At 39.3% G+C, this 21,055-nt stretch overlaps 1 pseudogene; it reads right to left on the bottom strand.

Annotated features, from left to right (window-relative positions):
• Window positions 1–275: 275 nt before the first annotated feature.
• On the bottom strand, window positions 276–878 carry LOC138087775 (high mobility group protein B3 pseudogene; annotated as a pseudogene).
• Between the last annotated feature and the right edge of the window lie 20,177 nt (window positions 879–21,055).

Here is a 21,055-nt window from a genome sequence, read left to right as displayed (position 1 = left end):
AAAAAAAAGGAAATTTGAGAAACATCTTTAAATGCCTTGTCACACCAACAGCAAAGTGCATGAAATGAGTAGAACACAAGAGCCTTTTCGTTTTAAAAATGTTTGGAAATATGTACAGCTTTGATACAGTTTTCGGGTGCTCCAGACACCCATGGCCACTTCATGTAAACCACTGACAATTGCTAGAGCACTTTGAGAGACTACAATATGATCATGATCCAACTGGGTAATTAAACCTAATGAGGGCAACAGACATATCTTGGGGGAGAGGCTCCTTACTCTAAGGTATTCACAGTAAGACAGATAACAGGTTTTTGTTTGTTTAATTCCTCCTCCTCCTCCTCTTCTTCTTCATCTTTATCTTCCTCTTTCACCTTTTCTGGGCAACTTTATCAGGACCCTTGGTGCCATTAGACTTCCCTATAGACTTATAGTCTGTGATATCCTCTCCTTCAGCTTCGCTGCCTTGTTGATGTATGGCTGCTTCTCGCTGTCACTTAAGTTATTCCACATCTCGCCCAGCTTCTTTGCCACATCTCCAATGCCAGGGTTTGTAGACTTGATCTTGGGGAGGAATTCAGAGCAGATAGTGGTCTCTTGGGGGCATTAGTGTCCTTCTTCTTCTTGCCTCCCTTAGCTAGTCCGTAATCCTTCATTTCCTGATCATAGCGCACTTTATCCGCCTTTGCCATTTCAGCAAATTTAGACTTCTCTTTCCTGGACATGGTCTTTCACCTCTCGGAGCATTACTTGGAAAATTCAGCAAAATTGACAGGGACCTCAGGGTTTTTCTTCGTATGTTCCTCTCTGCATGTCTGCACAAAGAAGGCATAAGCAGACATCTTGCCTTTTGGTTTCTTGGGATCACCTTTAGCCATCTTGACTGTATTGTTCGCTAGTCTGAGCAGTGCAGGGCATGATGCACGGCTTAGCGCTCCACAGCCTTGGGCTACCTGCCTGGATGAGAGCTGCCTCAGCTAGCTTCCTCGTTGCTGAACACATGAAGTGTTGGGGAAGGGCGATGTATTCTACTTCCCTTCCAGGCATCATCCTAATTGTCTATTGGGCTGGTTCTGATTGATAACTTTTATAATAAAGCTGTAAATACAGTGCTTTCCAGAATTCTGTGAGTCATTCTAACAAATTATCAGACCTAAAAGAGTTAAAGCAACCCCTATATTTATAGCCAGTTGGTCAGAAGTGCAACTGGTCTGAGGACTTCTGAAATTGTGGCTGGTGTTAGAAGTGAAGGTAATCTTTTAGGGAATTATGCCCTTAATTTGTGGAGTCCATGTTAACACTAGGTACTTGGCACCAGAATTGCACCGCAGCATAATAATAACAGAAACTAAATAAATAAAGAGCTACAGCCAAGAGGAATAGGGACATAAAAATAAAGAGATAAAAATAATGAGGTCACTGCTTATATCATAAGAATGAAATCCAAGAAAGCTTTATAAGGATTTCAGAGGCAGCACAGTGTGGTGGTGAAGAACAAAGGTTTTAGCCAGACTTCAGGACTCAAATTCCACCACTGCCCTTTACCATCTGGGTGACTACAGGCAAGTCGCTTAACTCTCTAAGCTCTGTAAAATAAAGATAATAATAATGCTCTACCTCAAAAAACTATTAAAAGAATTGATTCAATTCATAAAAAGTGTTTAAAGCCATTTCTGACATATAAGAACTCAATATTCATTATTAGAATGGACCACAATGGCAGGCCACTGTCAACAAATTAAAGCACAATTTAATGAAAATTATTTTTTTAAAGAAGATATAGTCCAGATGTGAAACCCTAACAGCTTATCACAGGACTGTCCAATAAAACTTTCTGAGTGACCAAAATGTTCCATATTTATCCTGTCCATTATGAAAACTTCCAGCCATATATGGCTATTGAGCATTTGAAATATGGTTGTTTTGACTAAGGAACTGAATATTTATTCTATTTAATTTTTATTTTATTTAAATTCAAATAGCCACATGAGACAAATGGCTACCACATATTGGACAGTGAAGACAACTAGGGAATATGAGAGCCCACATGCCCTTCTTTCATGAACAATATTTATAACAGTCAAGCTTCCAGCAAGGACTGCAGATGAGAATTCAAGTCCAAGTTACTGGTTAAAGGCAGAACCATGCTTCAGTGGGTATTCAAGAAAAGAATAGATTTAATACTTTGTTATATAAGTCAAGAAGCCTACCAATCAGGCATGAGCCTGGAGAAAGCCCACTGACTTTGACATGGAGTTGGGCCAAGGTAATATTTGTGGACAAGGTTTTCTTCAGAAAACAGCCCAGAATTTATTACAATTTGTAATTAGAAGACGCCCCAAAGTTCTACAGACTTTATCAGGTTGTGATGAGAATTAAAAGAGAAAATGCATATAACTGTTTAGCATAATGCCCTCTACAACAAACATTCAATCAATTTTACCTCTTTTATCATCATTATCAGAATTATTCTGTGCTATAAAATATGCCCGTAACAATTGCAATGGGAGATGTTAATTATCTCAATACAGTGCCCATGTAGCAACAATATTGAATTGAAAACAGTATTATTTACTGCTTCACTTAAGAAAACCTAGTGGTAAGTAAACAAGTTGACTTTCCATATAGGGTTCTTAGATTGTAACCAACTAAATGCTTGCAGAACTCTGTCAAAACTGATGCTCTTTGGGTTTTGAAGTACCTAAGGTAATTAGATCAAAGAGCCATTGTTTGTGGAGGCTACTCTAAATTTGAGAAAATAAACTATATCATCAGCTTTTAGGCAAATGTTTATCTGCCTGATCCCTATAGCAGGGATGCATGAATTTGCCTCATCCAGGAATAATATCAAGTCATTAAGATATACCTTAAGGGAGAGAATTTAAAATACATTGTATTTTGTCTCCTTTAAGATACTATCTAATCTACCAAGAAACTTACTCATGCCAATGACCTGGAATCTGGGCAGTAGTGTTATAAGTCTCACATAAGTATTAATAGCTAGGATTCTGTATCTAGAGCATAACCTATTGCTGTACATAAGCCTAGGACTGATACAAGTTCAATAAAATCAAGGTTTATTCAAGGTTCCTAACAAACTTATTCACTAACTGATGAAACTTATGTAATGTTCCCCAGTAAGACAAGAGTTGTGTCTACGAGCCACATACTCCTGAAAAACACTGTCCTGAGAAACCTAGAGTAGCAGCTTATAAAAAATGAAATTGGTCTACATCTGTATGGAATCATTTAGAGAGGTCATAAAGTATTTTTTACTAAAACCATCCTATATTTTTGTTTTTGTTTACCTCTAGCCAATAGGAGTAACAAGTAGTGAAGTGAAGTGTGAAAGTCACTCAGTCGTGTCCAACTCTTTGTGACCCCACAGACTATACAGTCCATGGAATTCTCCAGGCCAGAATAATGGAGTGGTTGGCCTTTCCCTTCTCTGGGGATCATCCCAACCCAGGGATTGAACCCACATCTCCACTTTGCAGGCAGATTCTTTACCAGCTGAGCCACAAGGGAAGCCCAACAACTAGACAAGGATCTAAACCTATCATGGACAGCAGTGCTGAATATTCCAAACGCAAGTGACCTTTTCCTGGGGCTTTCTATAATCAGAACTACAACTGGGACCCAGACTCAGGTCTTCAGTTTCAAGGCAGTTGATGCTAGGAGTTTTGTCAGCATCACTCTTCTATGAGTGGCAACAAATAAACTAAGAATTGTATGGTTTTCATCTCTGGTGACTTAGCTACAAAAAAAGAAACACTGACAACTTCAGTGTATACTTATCACCAACCTGGAATTGCAATAACCATCAAAAAATAGTACTACAGTAGCAGAGGAGTGCTGAAATCATTCCTTTGAGGTATCTCAAGTGATATATAATAATTTAGATAAATGTCAGTTATGGAACAGTAAAAAACACTACATGATTAAATGACATACCAGTTAGGAATATTTTAGGCTACACAGAGCTGAAATGGTGGCTTAAATATTAGAAGCTTATTTTTCCCCACATAAGAGGAAGTCCAAATGCATGCCCTTCTTGTTTCTGGTTTAGTTGACTCCAGTCTTTGAATTCCCTTCATATTTCCCTCATGGACACAGGTTGCCTGCTACAATTTCAACCAATAGGTCACATTCCAGCTTAAAAAAATAAAAAGGAGAAGTGGAATCTACTGAAGAGTCCATCTCTAGATCAAAATATCTGTGTATAATCATCCAGGCCCACCATAGGCAATTGCAAGGCTTTGCCTGACAGGCCTCACAGTGGAAAGCTGCCCTCCCCACACTAGACCTGCTTATCACCAATGCACTACAATTTTCTGGAGCGAGAGTTACCATCAAGGAAACTCACCTCTACTCCACCCATCTGAGCCAGCCATGCTCATACATATATCAGTATACACACATCTAGCCCAGGCATTTCTGTTCAGAGGTCCCCTTATCAGAGGCCTTGCCTGAGGCACTTCAGACACTTCCAGCAACCTCATTACTGAGCCTGGATTAAGGCATTTTCTCCATGGTGAGCAGTACTTTTCTACTCCTTACCCTTTTCCCCCTCCCTCTACCACAGCCCCCAGATCCATGAGAAGACAATAGCCCTCTGCTCCTCAGCAATGAAACATTTCCCCTCATCTGCACCACACGTGTCTGACCCTTGTTAGGCATTGCTCCATAGGGAAAAATGGAGCACCTGGGAGCCAGTGCCACTTTTTGCCTCTTGCTTGCACTGTCACAATGAATAAAGACTTGACTGATACTTTCAGAATGGCTCATTATCCTAATTGAACACCTCAACACTTGGCAGCCTGTCACCTACATAAGAAAAAAAATCTTCCCAGAGACCCTACAGCAGACTGCCACCATCATGGCCTTAACTGAGATACACATGGGCATTCTAAGTGAGTAGTATCTACAGCAAGAAACAGTTGGTGAACCAACCATCAGTGCTTGCCATAATTTGGAAATGAGTTCAATGGGGAAAATTAGGCTCAGGAGTTCAGAAAGAGAGAGGTGTGCTCTGAGCCTAAGGGAGATCATTTCATCAGTCACTCAGTCCAGTTCAGTCACTCAGTCATGTCTAGCTCTTTGCGACCTCATGGACTGCAGCCCTGTCCAACACCAACTCCCAAAGTCCACCCAAACTCATGTCCATAGAGCCAGTGATGCCTTCCAACCATCTCATCCTCTGTCATTCCCCTTCTCCTCCTACCCTCGTTCTTTCCCAACATCAGGGTCTTTTAAAATGAGTCAGCTCTTCGCATCAGGTGGCAAAAGTATTGGAGTTTCAGCTTCAACATCAGTCCTTCCAATGAACAGTCAGGAACCATTGCTTTCAGAATGGACTGGTTGACACTCCTTGCAGTCCAAGGGACTCTCAAGAGTCTTCTCCAACACCACAGTTCAAAAGCATCAATTCTTCAGTGCTCAGCTTTCTTTCTAGTCCAACTCTCACATCCAACATGACTACTGGAAAAACCATAGCTTTGGGTAGACGGACCTTTGTTGGCAAAGTAATTTCTCTGCTTTTTAATATGCCAGTATTCTTGCCTGGAAAATCCCATGGATGGAGGAGCCTGGTAGGCTGCAGTCCATGGGGTCATGAAGAGTCGGACATGACTGAGTGACTTCACTTTCACTTTTCACTTTCATGCATTGGAGAATGCAATGGCAACCCACTCCAGTACTCTTGCCTGGAGCCTGGTGGGCTGCCATCTACAGGGTCACACAGAGTCAGACACGACTGCAGTGACTTAGCAGCAGCAGGTTGGTCATAACTTTTCTTCCAAGGAATACACATCCTTTTATTTCATGGCTGCAGTCACCATCTGCAGTGATTATGGAGCACAAAAAAATAAAGTCTGACACTGTTTCCACTGTTTCCCCATCTATTTCCCATGAAGTGATGGGACCAGATGCCATGATCTTCGTTTTCTGAATGTTGAGCTTTAAGCCAACTTTTTCACTCTCCTCTTTCACTTTCATCAAGAGGCTTTTTAGTTCCTCTTCACTTTCTGCCATAAGGATGGTGTCATCTGCATATCTGAGGTTATTGATATTTCTCCCAGTAATCTTTATTTCAGCTTGTGCTTCATCTAGCCCAGCGTTTCTCATGATGTACTCTGCATTTAAGTTAAATAAGCAGGGTGACAATATACAGCCTTGACGTACTCCTTTTCCTATTTGGAGCCAGTCTGTTGTTCCATGTCCAGATCTAACTGTTGCTTCCTGACTTGCATACAGATTTCTTAAGAGGCAGGTCAGGTGGTCTGGTATTCCCCTCTCCTTCAGAATTTTCCACAGTTTATTGTGATCCACACAGTCAAAGGCTTTGGCATAGTCAATAAAGCAGAAATAGATCTTTTTCTGGAACTCTCTTGCTTTTTCAATGATCCAGCAGATCCAGATGATCCAGCGGATGATTTCATAAAGGAGATTAAACTTCGAGTGTTCTGAGTGATAGATAAGGCGATCAGAGGGCATGACAATGGACACATAGACTAAGGAAAGTTTGTTGCAGAAGAAATGAGCTCCTAGGACAGAGAAAGGAACATCCCACTGTTCTGAAAATAGGACAAACAAGATTTAGATTCAAGAAACTGAACGTAATTGCCCAGCAAGGGTATAGGAAAGCCACTCTTATGGAAGAATCTTTAGCAGGTCTAGTGCTGGCAAGTAAACTAAGAAATGCCTATAAAACAATTGCTATTATTTATTCAAGCATGTCAGTAAACATTTAAGCCAAACATGTCAGTAAACATACATGCCAAACAAGTGCCCTTAATACATGCAGATTACACTCCTTGGAAAAATCAAGTGAAAATTTCCTTGTGCAACAAAAGGAAGAAAGCACCATCCTGCAACTAGCTCAGCTTTAACTCCCACTGAGATCCACAGGGTGTCCATTCATAAGACCAAAGCAGCATATGGCTCTGAAAATATAAGCCTCTGGTCTTACAATGAACAGAGTAATCTTAAAATTAAAACATCAAATCAAAAACAGTTCTGAATAACAACTAGTTTAAGTAAATTGCTCTTATCTTTTTGTTTGTTTGAGGCTTTTTGTGTGAGAAGAGAAAAGGGGGTACTGGTCAAAGGGAAAATGTATTCAATAACAGCAGCAGATAAGATTAAAGTAAAATTTTCTTTATATTCCCTAAGAGGCATGTTTCTCCTGTTCCTTATTAATTGGCAGTGAAGGTTTAAGCAAACAGTGGTAACAAAACCAGTGAATGGAGCTTTTTCACATAACAGGCAATTGGACACCAAAAGCTCAAGGACTAAGATCTTTCCTGCTATGTCCAAGTAAACTACACTGGAAGGAAATCTATAGTGAAAGTCCCCATTCAGGACAGTTCTCAACAGTCTCATTTAAAAACTAGATTATTTTTCTTACCTGACCCTAATTGGTAGTTAGATATCCTGCTTATTAATCTATCCAAGTGACTATTTTTGAATATTAAAATGTGGGATTATTTCATCTTGCAATTATATTGGCAATGGAAGGAAATAACAAACTGTAAACCTACAACTGTAACCTCCTAAAAAAATCACAATGAGAATCACAATGGCCCACTGCAAAAGGAGACATTTTAATTAATATGCCTCCCCGTGGCTTTGCCTTTCTTCTTGTATGCTCAGCTGGAGTAATTAGAGGAAAACCTGAGGGCGCCTACCCCAGAAGCCTCACTCAGCCTCTCCAGCTGAGTCTCACTCTTGGCTGGCAACTGTCTCTACTGACGAAGAGACTCAGCATGAGCTATAACGTACATCTGCTCTAGGGAATGATCCCTCCAGAGAGCCACCAGGAAGTAGCCTGTTCAAAAAGCAAAAACAATTAAAACCCTACTCACTTTAAAGGAAGAAACAAGAAACAATCATTTAAGAAAGATACCTTCCAAGCTATTACCATGTGATACAACTTCGTCTTTAGAGATTTCTCCTTCTTTTACAGCTTTTTAAAGTATAGTTTACAATAGTATAACATTTACCTATTTGATGTATACAGATCAAATAATTTTAGTAAATTTATACAGTTGTAAACATCATTACACTCAAGCTTTAGAACACTTTCATCATTCCCCCAAAGTCCCCTTGTGTACATTTGCTGTCAATCCCTACTCCCAATCCCAGCTCCAGGCAACCTGCTTCTTGTCTCTATAGTTTTGCCTTTTCTAGCAATTTCCCATAAATGCAGTCACACAGTATATATTGCCATGTTAGTTTTACACTTAGCATATTTTTGGAGTTTATCCATGTTCTTACATGTGTAATTCACTCCATTTTACTGCTGAATGGCACTTATTGCTTAGATATGACTGTTGTCTACCTATTCCCCAATTGATGGACATTTGGATTGCTTACAAATATTCCAAAAAGAGACATTATGTGTAACAAATATTTGGATACAAGTCTTTTCATATCTCTTGGGCATATTCCTACCTAGAAAGGAAAATTTTTTTGTCATTTGATAAATGTAAGTTCAACTTTGTAGGAAACTGCTAGGCAATTTTTCAAAAGAGATTGCATCATTTTCCACTTCCATCAGCAACATATGAGAGTTCTGGTTTCTATGTATCCTCAGTAACACTTAGTAATTTCAGTCTTTTCTGGTAGCATGTATTTTAGAGATATGTAGGGGATTCTCAATGGGATTTCAGTCTATATTTCCCTAAGGTCTAACAATGTTGAACATCTTTTCATGTGCTTATTTGCTATTCACAAATCTTTTTTTGAAGGGTCTGTTCAAATTTCATGCAAAGATGGGATCGATAAAGCACAGAAATGGTCTAGACCTAACAGAAGCAGAAGATATTAAGAAGAGGTGGCAAGAATACACAGAAAAACTGTACAAAAAAGATCTTCACGACCTGGATAATCATGATGGTGTGATCACTAATCTAGAGCCAGACATCCTGGAATGTGAAGTCAAGTGGGCCTTGGAAAGCATCACTACGAACAAAGCTAGTGGAGGTGATGGAATTCCAGTTGAGCTGTTTCAAATCCTGAAAGATGATGCTGTGAAAGTGCTGCACTCAATATGCCAGCAAATTTGGAAAACTCAGTAGTGGCCACAGGACTGGAAAAGGTCAGTTGTCATTCCAATCCCAAAGAAAGGCAATGCCAAAGAATGCTCAAACTACCACACAATTGCACTCATCTCACATGCTAGTAAAGTAATGTTCAAAATTCTCCAAGCCAGGCTTCAGCAATATGTGAACTCCGAACTTCCAGATGTTCAAGCTGGTTTTAGAAAAGGCAGAGGAACCAGAGATCAAATTGCCAACATCCGCTGGATTATGAAAACAGCAAGAGAGTTCCAGGAAAACATCTATTTCTGCTTTATTGACTATGCCAAAGCCTTTGACTGTGTGGATCACAATAAACTGTGGAAAATTCTGAGAGAGATGGGAATACCAGACCACCTGACCTGCCTCTTGAGAAATCTGTATGCAGGTCAGGAAGCAACAGTTAGAGCTGGACATGGAACAACAGACTGGTTCCAAGTAGGAAAAGGAGTATGTCAAGGCTGTATATTGTCACCTTGCTCATTTAACTTATATGCAGAGTACATCATGAGAAACGCTGGGCTGGAAGAAACACAAGCTGGAATCAAGATTGCCAGGAGAAATATCAATAACCTCAGATATGCAGATGACACCACCCTTATGGTAGAAAGTGAAGAGGAACTAAAAAGCCTCTTGATGAAAGTGAAAGTGGAGAGTGAAAAAGTTGGCCTGAAGCTCAACATACAGAAAATGAAGATCATGGCATCTGGTCCCATCACTTCATGGGAAATAGATGGGCAAACAGTGGAAACAATGTCAGACTTTATTTTTCTGGGCTCCAAAATCACTGCAGATGGTGACTGCAGCCATGAAATTAAAAGACACTTACTCCTTGGAAGGAAAGTTATGACCAACCTAGATAGTATATTCAAAAGCAGAGACATTACTTTGCCAACTAAGGTCCGTCTAGTCAAGGCTATGGTTTTTCCAGTGGTCATGTATGGATGTGAGAGTTGGACTGTAAAGAAGGCTGAGTGCAGAAGAATTGATGCTTTTGAACTGTGGTGTTGGAGAAGACCTTGAGAGTCCCTTGGACTGCAAGGAGATCCAACCAGTCCATTCTGAAGGAGATTAGCCCTGGGATTTCTTTGGAAGGAATGATGCTAAAGCTGAAACTCCAGTACTTTGGCCACCTCATGCGAAGAGTTGACTCATTGGAAAAGACTCTGATGCTGGGAGGGATTGGGGGCAGGAGAAGAAGGGGATGACAGAGGATGAGACGGCTGGATGGCCATCTCAATGGACGGCCATCTGACTCAATGGACGTGTGAGTGAACTCCGGGAGATGGTGATGGACAGGGAGGTCTGGTGTGCTGCGATTCATGGGGTCACAAAGAGTCGGACACGACTGAGTGACTGAACTGAACTGAACTGATTCAAATTTTTACCTATTTTTCATTGTGTTATGTGCCTTCAGATTATTTACTGTCCAAGATTTCTTCATACTCTGAATATAAGTTCTTTATCACATAATTTAAAGTATTTTTTCCCATTCATTTTACTTGTCTTTGTCTTTCTTTTTTCTCAATGGTGTCTTTTGAAAAGTAAACATTTTATCTTTTATTGTTCATGGTTTTTGTGTCCTAAGAAATTCAAAGTTATAAATGTTTTCTCTCCTCTTTAATTCTAGGTATATAATATGTTAAGCTCTTACATTTAGATCTATGATCCATTTTGAATAGAACTTTGTGTATGATGTGAAGTAAGTGTTCAAGGAGTTTTTGGTTTTACTTTTGCTTTACATAGATACATCCAATTGTTCAAGCACCATTTGTCGAATAGACTATTGCCCCACTGAATTACCTACAAGTCTGTAAAAAATCAAGGGGCCATGTATGGGTTTATTTGTGGACTCTGTATTGTTCCAGTGATTCATAGTCTAATGCTAACACCACATTGTCTTGATTATTGTGGCTTCATACTAAGCTTTGAAAATTAGGTAGCACAACTCCTTCGACACTGTCCTTTCAAAATTGCTTTGTTTATTCTAGGTACTTTCAATTTTCATTTAAATTTTAGGATCAACTTGTCAATTTATATTAAAAAGCCTGCTGGGAATTTTATAGGGATTCTGTTGAAATTATAGATCAATCTGAGAAAAGAATTGCCATTAAAAAAAAAAAAAGAATTGCCATGTTAACTAAATGGAGTCTTCAAATCCATGAACATAGTCTATCTCTCACTTACTTAGGTCTTCATTACTTTCTGTTAGCAAAGTCTTAGAGTTTTCAGCATACAGCTTCTGCTCCTTCTGTTAAATTGATGCCTAAGTATTTTGTTCTTTTTGATTACATAATAAATATTTTCTTAACTTTGTTTTTGTATTCTGAATTGCTAATATATATAGAAAATACTAATTGATTTTTAGATACTGATCTTGTAACTTGTGATCTCTTATTCTTGCTTAATTGCGCTGAGTAGAATTTCCAGTGAAGTGCTGAATAAAAGAGGCAAAAGCATATATTTGTTCAAATATTAAGGAGAGAAAGCATTCAAGCTTTTAATATTAAGCATGTTGTTAGAGGAAATTTTCATCTATTCCTAATTTGTTGAGAACTTTTATCATGAATGCATGCTGGATATTAAAAAAAAAATTTTTTTTATGTTTACTGAGCTAATCACAGTTTTTGTCCTTTTTCTTCTGTTAACATGGTACATTACACAAATCAATTTTGGGATAACCTTGCATTGTAAGAAGCTTAGAAGTCAGCACTTCATCCTAACAACAAGTAAAAAGATAAAAGAGTTAAAACATCAGTCCTCCTTAGATCCATCAGAGAAATGAGGCTACAGGACAAACTGCTGGTCTAAAAATTGGAGAGAATGACAAGCAGATATAGAGACACAGCTTACAACTTACTGGAGCAGAAACCTGCAGGCAGAAACATCCATGGAAACCAGCACCAGGGTAGGACTACTTGAACTGTAATCGACAATTGCTGGTGGTTCAGTGGGCACAAGTCTGAGAGACCACAAACTCCAGGGGGGACTCAGTCATGGAGTAGGAGCCACACTTTTCTAAGTTTTACCTCTAAGAACTTCATCCTGTTTTCATTGTGACTACCAGAGAAAAACTCTCTTGTGCTTCCAGCAGGCAGGGGAGGGGGAAAAGATATCCTTTCGAAATACATCAACCCATTCTGTTTTTCTTAACAAGGCCTGCCTTCAGGAGAAACAATTTTACCAGAGACTAACTTACATGGTAGAAGAGAAGCACAAACTCCAGCTCTCTCTAGCCATCCTATTCCACCTAAGTGGTTGGGGAGGGAGACGTGAGGTAGCAGGTACTAGACAGCACTGTGGAAGTTCACAATCCAGAGACATGGGCTCCCCAAAAGATTGAAACCAAATCACAGACTAGAATATTCCCCCTTCTCTCCACACATTATCACTACATTACTAATGCCCTACTTACCACAGTTTCCTTTCACCCAGTATATCATAATCACTTACACAAAAAAACAAAAGTTGTACTGAATGGTAAAAAACACAGTTTGAAGATAGTCAAAACACATCAGAACCAGATTCAGATGCAGCAGGAATGCTGGAATTAAAAGTTTTTTTTTAACCTATGATTAATGTGCTAAGGGTTTTAATGGAAAAAGTAGACATTATGCAAGAGCAGATGGATAATGAAAGCAGAGAGATGGGAATTCTAAGAAAGAATATATAAGAAATGCTAAAGATCAAAAACACTGTAATAGAAATAAAGAATGCCTTAGATGTGCTTATTAGTTTTACTGGACACAGCTATTAATTTTATGAAGAAAGAATCTCTCAGCTTGAGGATATAACAATAGAAACTTCCAAAACTGAAAAGCAAAGAGGGAAAAAGAAAAGACTCAAAAAAGAACAGAGAAGAATATCCAAAAACTGTGGGACAACTACAAAAGGTGTGACACATAATGGGAATAACTAACACATAAAGGGATAAACTAACCCTACATTCCTAGTACTGTTTAGATGATGATAATCCTTTTCACACGTTGCCAGGCTCAGGTTGCCATTATTTTGTTAAGGTTGATTTCTTCTATGTTCATGAGAGATACTGGTCTATGGTTTTCTTTCCTTCTGATGGCTTTATCTGGCTTTGGTATCATGATAATACTGTCTTCAGTTATATTAATTAAGAAAGTCTCACATCTATTTTCTGAAAAAGTTTATGTGGAATGAGCATTGTATTTTCTTTAAATATCTTATAGAATTCCCTAGTTAAACCATCTACACCTGGAAATGTTTCATGGGATATTATTCTTTTGATGATTCAACTAAATCATTGGGGAACTAGGATATGGGTAGCTCTATAGTTGTCTTTGAGAAAACATAAATTTTTACTTTCATGGAGTTTCACAAGTCAATCACTCCATAATAAAAAGCACTATTTCATGATACACAGGGACCATGGTGGACAAAGCATGGACTGGTATTCAAATTCAGCTTCTGTCTTTACCTGGTAGTTGGGCCTCAGTACTGAGGCATCATACGTCACAGTTTCCTCATTGCAAAATGAAAGAGTAGAAAAGTTCTAAGATCCTTTCCGTTTTAAAATAATTTGGTCCATGGTAAAAGAGTAAAAGTGAACTTTGCCACACGTGACAATATAAGAAAAAAATTTTATAACTCACAGCACAGACAAAATGTTATTCCTAATTTATAAGGAAATCCTAAAAATTAAGGAGAGGAAAGAGAACAAGATGGCAGAGGAGTGGGTGGACATGGAGTAGTCTCTCTCCACAGATACATCAGGAAGACACCTTCAGACACAGAAGTGCCTACAGAACACCAGCTGAGAGCAGACAGGAGTACCTGACCAAAGGAAAAGAACATATAGAACTATGCAAAACTTGGTAGGACAAAGGAACTAGGGGGAAAACAGGAGCATTAGTAGGACAGGACTTGCTCTCGGAGGGTGGGGGAACCGAAACAGGAATTCGTTCCCACATCAGAGCAATTGTCTAAGTCAGAGGAGAAACATTTAAGGCTGAGAGTGAAACAGTTGATCTGTGGAAGCCTAAAAGGAATGAGAATCAGATAGTCCTTACTGCAGCCATACATACCCTGGACAGGGACGCAGGTCCCCTGGAAGACGCAGTGGCTGGGAGCTGGAGTTTAGGGATTGTGGAGCAATCCCAGGGCAAGTGCTGCTGTTGACTGTGGAGAGACAGATAGAGGGGATATGAGGGAGGAGACTGTGGTGGGAAATGCCTGTGGAGGAAAGCCAGGCAGTCATGGAAGGAAGGGGTTACTGCTGAGTCACGCATATGGGGTGGAACCATCACCTTAGCCTCTCTCTTCCCACATGCCAGCATGGGCAGCTGAACAATAGACAGGCTGGCCCATCAAACATGTGATGCACTGAACTACAGAGCAGGACACCACCCAGGGTGCCCCTTTAAGTGCCTGACCCACCAATCTACAGAGTAAGACCCCAGCCAGGAAGGCCCCTGTATGTGCCTGACATGTGGAACAACAAAGAAGGACCGCAGGCAAGGGAGCCCTCTAACAGCCTGAACGGGTGGAGCTACAAAGAAAGATTAGCCAAAGAGGTGTTCTGATCCCCAGCTACAAGAGGCTCAGAAAAAGACTCTGATAGGGCCATAACTTCTGCAGCAGAAGCAGTCCATGTTCCTGCACACTTGGCCCTGCCAGGGTCCCCGCAAGCCAAGCAGTTGCACTATCTTCATGCTCAACTCTCACTGGGGCAGAGCTGCCACAGGCAAAAAAAAATCTTGCATCTACATGCACAGGGTCACTTGGCTAGAGCCCAACTCTTTGCAACCCTGTAGACTGGGGCCTGCCAGGCTTGTCTGTCAGGGAAGGGGGTTCTCCAGGGAAGAATACTGGAGTGTATTGGCCAGTACTGGTTGTCATACCCTTCTAGAGCACTATATCTCCTGCCACGCTAGCCACCAACTCCCCTGAGTACAGATGAATGGATAAAGAAGCTGTGGTACATATACATAATGGAATATTACTCAGCCATAAAAAGGAACACATTTGAGTCAGTTCTAATCAGGTGAATGAACCTAGAACCTATTATACAGAGTGAAGTAAGTCAGAAAGAAAAAGATAAATATAATATTCTAATGCATATATATGAAATCTAGAAAAATGGTAGATAAGAATTTATTTCCAGGGCAGCAGTGGAGAAACAGACACAGAGAATAGACTTATGGACATGGGGAAAGGGGAAAAGAGGGTGAGATGTATGGAAAGAGCAACAAGGAAACTTACATTACCATATTTAAAATAGATAGCCAATAGGTATTTGCTGTATGGCTCAGGAAACTCAAACAGGGGCTCTGTATCAACCTAGAGGGTTGGGATGGGGAGGGAGATGGGAGGGAGGTTCAAAAGGGAGGGGATATATGTATACATAAGGCTGATTTCTGAAGAATTGATGCTTTTGAACTGTGGTGTTGGAGAAGACTCTTGAGAGTCCCTTGGACTGCAAGGAGATCCAACCAGTCCATTCTGAAGGAGATCAGCCCTGGGTGTTCTTTGGAAGGAATGATGCTAAAGCTGAAACTCCAGTACTTTGGCCACCTCATGCGAAGAGTTGACTCATTGGAAAAGACTCTGATGCTGGGAGGGATTGGGGGCAGGAGGAAAAGGGGAGGACAGAAGATGAGATGGCTAGATGGCATCACTGACTCGATGGACATGAGTGTGAGTGAACTCCGGGAGATGGTGATGAACAGGGAGGCCTGCCATGCTGCAATTCACGGGGTCGCAAAGAGTTGGACCCGACTGAGTGACTGAACTGAACTGAACTGACTGAAGGATGATTCATGTTGAGGTTTGACAGAAAACAAATTCTGTAAAGCAATTATCCTTCAATAAAAAAGATTTAAAAAAAAAAGGAAGAAGAAACTCACAAAGGAATAGAAAAAGAAAGTCCAGTTGTCATTTAGGATAAATATTTTCTATCCATGCAATTAAATACTATATAATTGTAAAATTAATAAAGTCTTATGCATTAATATGTGCTGGATGAAATGTTATACAACTATAAAATACAACATGGTATAAAAAGAGAGAGAGAAGGGGGATGCTGCTGTACAGACCTCCAGGATATATTACTAAGTGGAAAATGTGATGTAAAACAATGAATATAGAATATAATGTTCTGAGAAAAGAAAGCAGGAAAGTGAGAATGTATATTTACACCTTTTTGTGTATAAAATAAAAACACTAGAAGTACAAACAAGAAACTAATAAAAATTATTAGCCACAAGGTTGTGAATGACGGGACCAAAGTAGATGAAAGAAGCCTTAATATATATTATTTGGAAACAATTTTGAAGTTTGAACTATGTAATGTCTTACTTATCTTTTAAAGAGAAGTACTACTAATGAAATTCAGCAGGGGAAAGTTTAAAGGTTTATACCAGAAATTGGTAGAAACTGAGAAAATTATTTCTAGAAGAAACAAAATTTCATGACTTTCCTATGGCCTGATTTGAGACACCTTTGAGACAATTTCACATTTCCACAAGGGATGGGAACTTCATTTTAAAATATTACTTGGTTGAAACATTCAGTTGAGCCTCATGTTGCTTGCTTCATTCAGCATAGTGGTCACTTCTGGGAAGAGAGGAAGAGAAACAAGAATGCAGTGGGGAGGATTTCACAGGAGCTTGAACTGCATCTCCATTTTATTTGTTTTAAAAATAAAGATATTTATTATATAACAAAAGACATGGAGCAAAAGTGGCAAAATGCAGAGATTTGACAAACCTGGGTGGGTAAGGGAATTGTGTCCTTTTTACTGAAAATACCAGGACTCTGAGAAGAACAGTAGAGTTTATTTAAAACAAAACATTTCATTGTTTTCTGTGGACAAGACATACAGGGAAGAATAAACATATTTGAAACCAAAATCACAAAGACTTTGGCTCATCAAGAAGTCACGATATAAAGCCACGTAAGGTCACTAAGCTGTGAGTGCTCAGAACAGAGCAAAACTCGGCCTGCATGAGCGCCCTGCTGCTGTGAGTGGGGCCAAGGCCAGGACATAAAATGTCAGAATCCATGTGAGGGCATCAATTCACTAAATAGCCAGAAGCCTATTGTTCTTATAATTCCTGCAGGCAATGAGCATAGTTTCCAAATTGAAAACTAGACCAAGTAACCATGAAGCCTTCAGAGACAACATTTTGTTCATATTTCATGATTTCTTTTTAGGGAAATGCACAAGGTCTAATTACACAAGCTGTTTATTCTCCTCATTAGCCTTTTGGGTTTCAGCATGTGTGGGTTTTCTTAAGCTTTTCTCACTACTAAACTCAGCCAAATTCATGCTCACAGAGGAAGTCAGATTCCAGCTCTACAACAGATCTCCAAGCTACCCAAATCCATGGGGTAATCAAAAACATTCTGCTGGCTGCTATAGAACTTATACCTTTTCTCCTGAAAATAACTGTAGCAGGATTTATGTCAATAACACACATTCCCTTCACAGGCTTAGCCTAAAGTATTTAACCACAATTACTCTCCTGAGCAAGATCTTTTTTGTTATTTGGCAAAGGCGAAGAGAACAGAGGGTGAAGAGAACAGACTATTAATATAAATAATTACCTCATGTTATTCAACACTTTCCAAGTTTCAAAGCATTTTCACACATTTGATATTTATATCAATGAGAGGGGAAGGCATTTTTACATTCCCATTTTATGGATGAAAAAGCTGAGGCCCAGCGAAGTTAAGCAGTACCTTTGTCTTCTGCCCTGATTCCATACTTCTCACTATGCCAGATATCTGGGAGGCTTACGTCAAAAAACAGATGGCATGATTTTACAAATTTCATTTCCATCCATATGATGCAAATTCTCCCATAATCATGGTTGCCAATGTATCCTATCCCTATGGATATTTTGGAGACCAGTTTCCCCAAACCACTCTTCCCCCTCTTTTACCTGCCCTTGAACTGAATTTCCACCATTAAAGGTCAGTCCTCGCTAAAGAGCTGGACTTGACCATGTAAGTAAATTTCTCTCAGTATTGTAACTGAGGTACCTGCATCAGAAATACACTTGGAAAAATATAAATTCTCCAGCATCATGCTAGATTCATGGGATCAGATTCTCTGAGGAGTGTGTTTAGGAATGTGCATTTCTAACAAGCGCCCTCATGTGTTGTTGGTAACAAGTTGAGAGCCACTGCTTTCAGCAAGGAAAACCTTGAGGTGTTTTGAGCCAGAAACTAGAGTCACCAAAGGATTATTATTAAAAGATAAACCTTGGAAGCAGTGTTTAGACTATTCTGGAGTGGAAAGAGGCTGAGATTACTACATTAGAACAGTTTGAGGAGTAGGATGAGAGGGAAGGGTAAACATGGGAATAGAAAGAAAAATTGTAAGGAGCATTACAGAAGTCACTATAATTTCCTCTCTTCATCTTTTACAAAATCTTTCATTTCACCAAAGCTCCATTGCCCACCACTAAGAGGCCAAGTTGATTCTTTGAGCATATTACACTGTGTCACCATTCAGCTCATCTCCCCCTTGTGTGCTACTCTTCATGCAAGATGGCTTAATTAGTCTCCCGTGACTAAAACTGAGTTCCTTTGCTAAATTCATTTGTTTTTTAATATAAATTTATTTATTTTAATTGGAGGCTAATTACTTTACAATATTGTATTGGTTTGGCCATATATCAACATGAATTCGCCATAGGTGTACATGTGTTCCCCATCCTGAACCCCTCTCCCACCTCCCTCTCCATCCCATCCTTCTGGGTCATCCCAGTGCACCAGCCCCAAGCATCCTGTATCATGCATCGAACCTGGACTGGCGATTTGTTTCACATATGATATTATACATGTTTCAATGCCATTCTCCCAAATTGTCCCACCCTCACCCTCTCCCACAGAGTCCAAAAGACTGTTCTATACATCTGTTTTCTGTCTCTCATACAGGGTTATCGTTACCATCTTTCTAAATTCCATATATATGTGTTAGTATACTGTATTGGTGTTTTTCTTTCTGGCTTACTTCACTCTGTATAATAGGCTCCAGTTTCATCCACCTCATTAGAATTAATTCAAATGTATTCTTTTTAATGGCTGAGTAATACTCCATTGTGTATATGTACCACTGCTTTCTTATCCATTTGTCTGCTGATGGACATCTAGGTTGCTTCCATGTCCTGGCTATTATAAACAGTGCTGTGATGAATATTGGGGTACATGTGTTTCTTTCAATTCTGGTTTCCTCAGTGTGTATGCCCAGCAGTGGGATTGCTGGGTCATATGGCAGTTCTATTTCCAGTTTTTTAAGGAATCTCCACACTGTTCTCCATAGTGACTGTACTAGTTTGCATTCCCACCAACAGTGTAAGAGGGTTCCCTTTTCTCCACACCCTCTCCAGCATTTATTCCTTGTAGACTTTTGGATAGCAGCCATTCTGACTGGCGTGAAATGGTACCTCATTGTGGTTTTGATTTGCATTTCTCTGATAATGAGTGATGTTGAGCGTCTTTTCAAGTGTTTGTTAGCCATCTGTATGTCTTCTTTGGAGAAATGTCTAGTTCTTTGGCCCATTTTTTGATTGGGTAGTTTAGTTTTCTGGAATTGAGCTGCAGGAGTTGCTTATATGTTTTGAGATTAATTCTTTGTCAATTGCTTCATTTGCTATTATTTTCTCCCATTCTGAAGGCTGTCTTTTCACCTTGCTTATAGTTCCCTTTGTTGTGCAGAAGCTTTTAAGTTTAATTAGGTCTCATTTGTTTATTTTTGCTTTTATTTCCAATATTCTGGGAGGTAGGTCATAGAGGATACTTCTGTGCTTTATGTCAAAGAGTGTTTTGCTTATGTTCTCCTCTAGGAGTTTTATAGTGTCTGGTCTTACGTTTAGATCTTTAATCGATTTTGAGTTTATTTTTGTGTATGGTGTTGGAAAGTGTTCTAGTTTCATTCTTTTACAAGTGGTTGACCAGTTTTCCCAGCATGACTTGTTAAAGAGATTGTCTTCTCTCCATTGTATATTCTTGCTTCCTTTGTCAAAGATAAGGTGTCCATAGGTGCGTGGATTTATCTCTGGGCTTTCTATTTTGGTCCATTGATCTATATTTCTGTTTTTGTACCAGTACCATACTGTCTTGATGACTGTGGCTTTGTAGTAGAGCCTGAAGTCAGGCAGGTTGATTTCTCCAGTTCCATTCTTCTTTCTCAAGATTGCTTTGGCTATTCAAGATTTTTTGTATTTCCATACAAATTGTGGAATTATTTGTTCTAGCTCTGTGAAAAATACCATTGATAGCTTCATAGGGATTACATTGAATCTATACATTGCTTTGGGTAGTGTACTCATTTTCACTATATTGATTCTTCCGATCCATGAACATGGTAGATTTCTCCATTTCTCCATTAGTGTCCTCTTTGATTTCTTTCACTAGTGTTTTATAGTTTTCTATATATAGGTCTTTAGTTTCTTTAGGTAGATATATTCCTAAGTATTTTATTCTTTTCATTGCAATGGTGAATGGAATTGTTTCCTTAATTTCTCTTTCTGTTTTCTCATTATTAGTGTATAGGAATGCAAGGGATTTCTGTGTGTTGATTTTATATCCTACAACTTTACTATATTCATTGATTAGCTCTAGTAATTTTCTGGTGGAGTTTTTAGGGTTTTCTATGTAGAGGATCATGTCATCTGCAAACAGAGAGAGTTTCACATCTTCTTTTCCAATTTGGATTCCTTTTATTTCTTTTTCTGCTCTGATTGCTGTGGCCAAAACTTCCAAAACTATGTTGAATAGTAGTGGTGAGAGTGGGCACCCTTGTCTTGTTCCTGACTTTAGGGGAAATGCTTTCAATTTTTCACCATTGAGGATAATGTTTGCTGTGGGTTTGTCATATATGGCTTTTATTATGTTGAGATATGTTCCTTCTATTCCTGCTTACTGGAGATTCTTTTTATCATAAATCGATGTTGAATTTTGTCAAAGGCCCTCTCTGCATCTCTTGAGATAAT

This window comes from Capricornis sumatraensis, chromosome 10 (assembly GCF_032405125.1).
Source record: "Capricornis sumatraensis isolate serow.1 chromosome 10, serow.2, whole genome shotgun sequence".
In the NCBI taxonomy this organism is placed as follows: domain Eukaryota; kingdom Metazoa; phylum Chordata; class Mammalia; order Artiodactyla; family Bovidae; genus Capricornis; species Capricornis sumatraensis.
The sequence above is the reverse complement of the archived record's forward strand: the minus strand, read 5'-3'. Positions and strand labels throughout refer to the sequence as shown.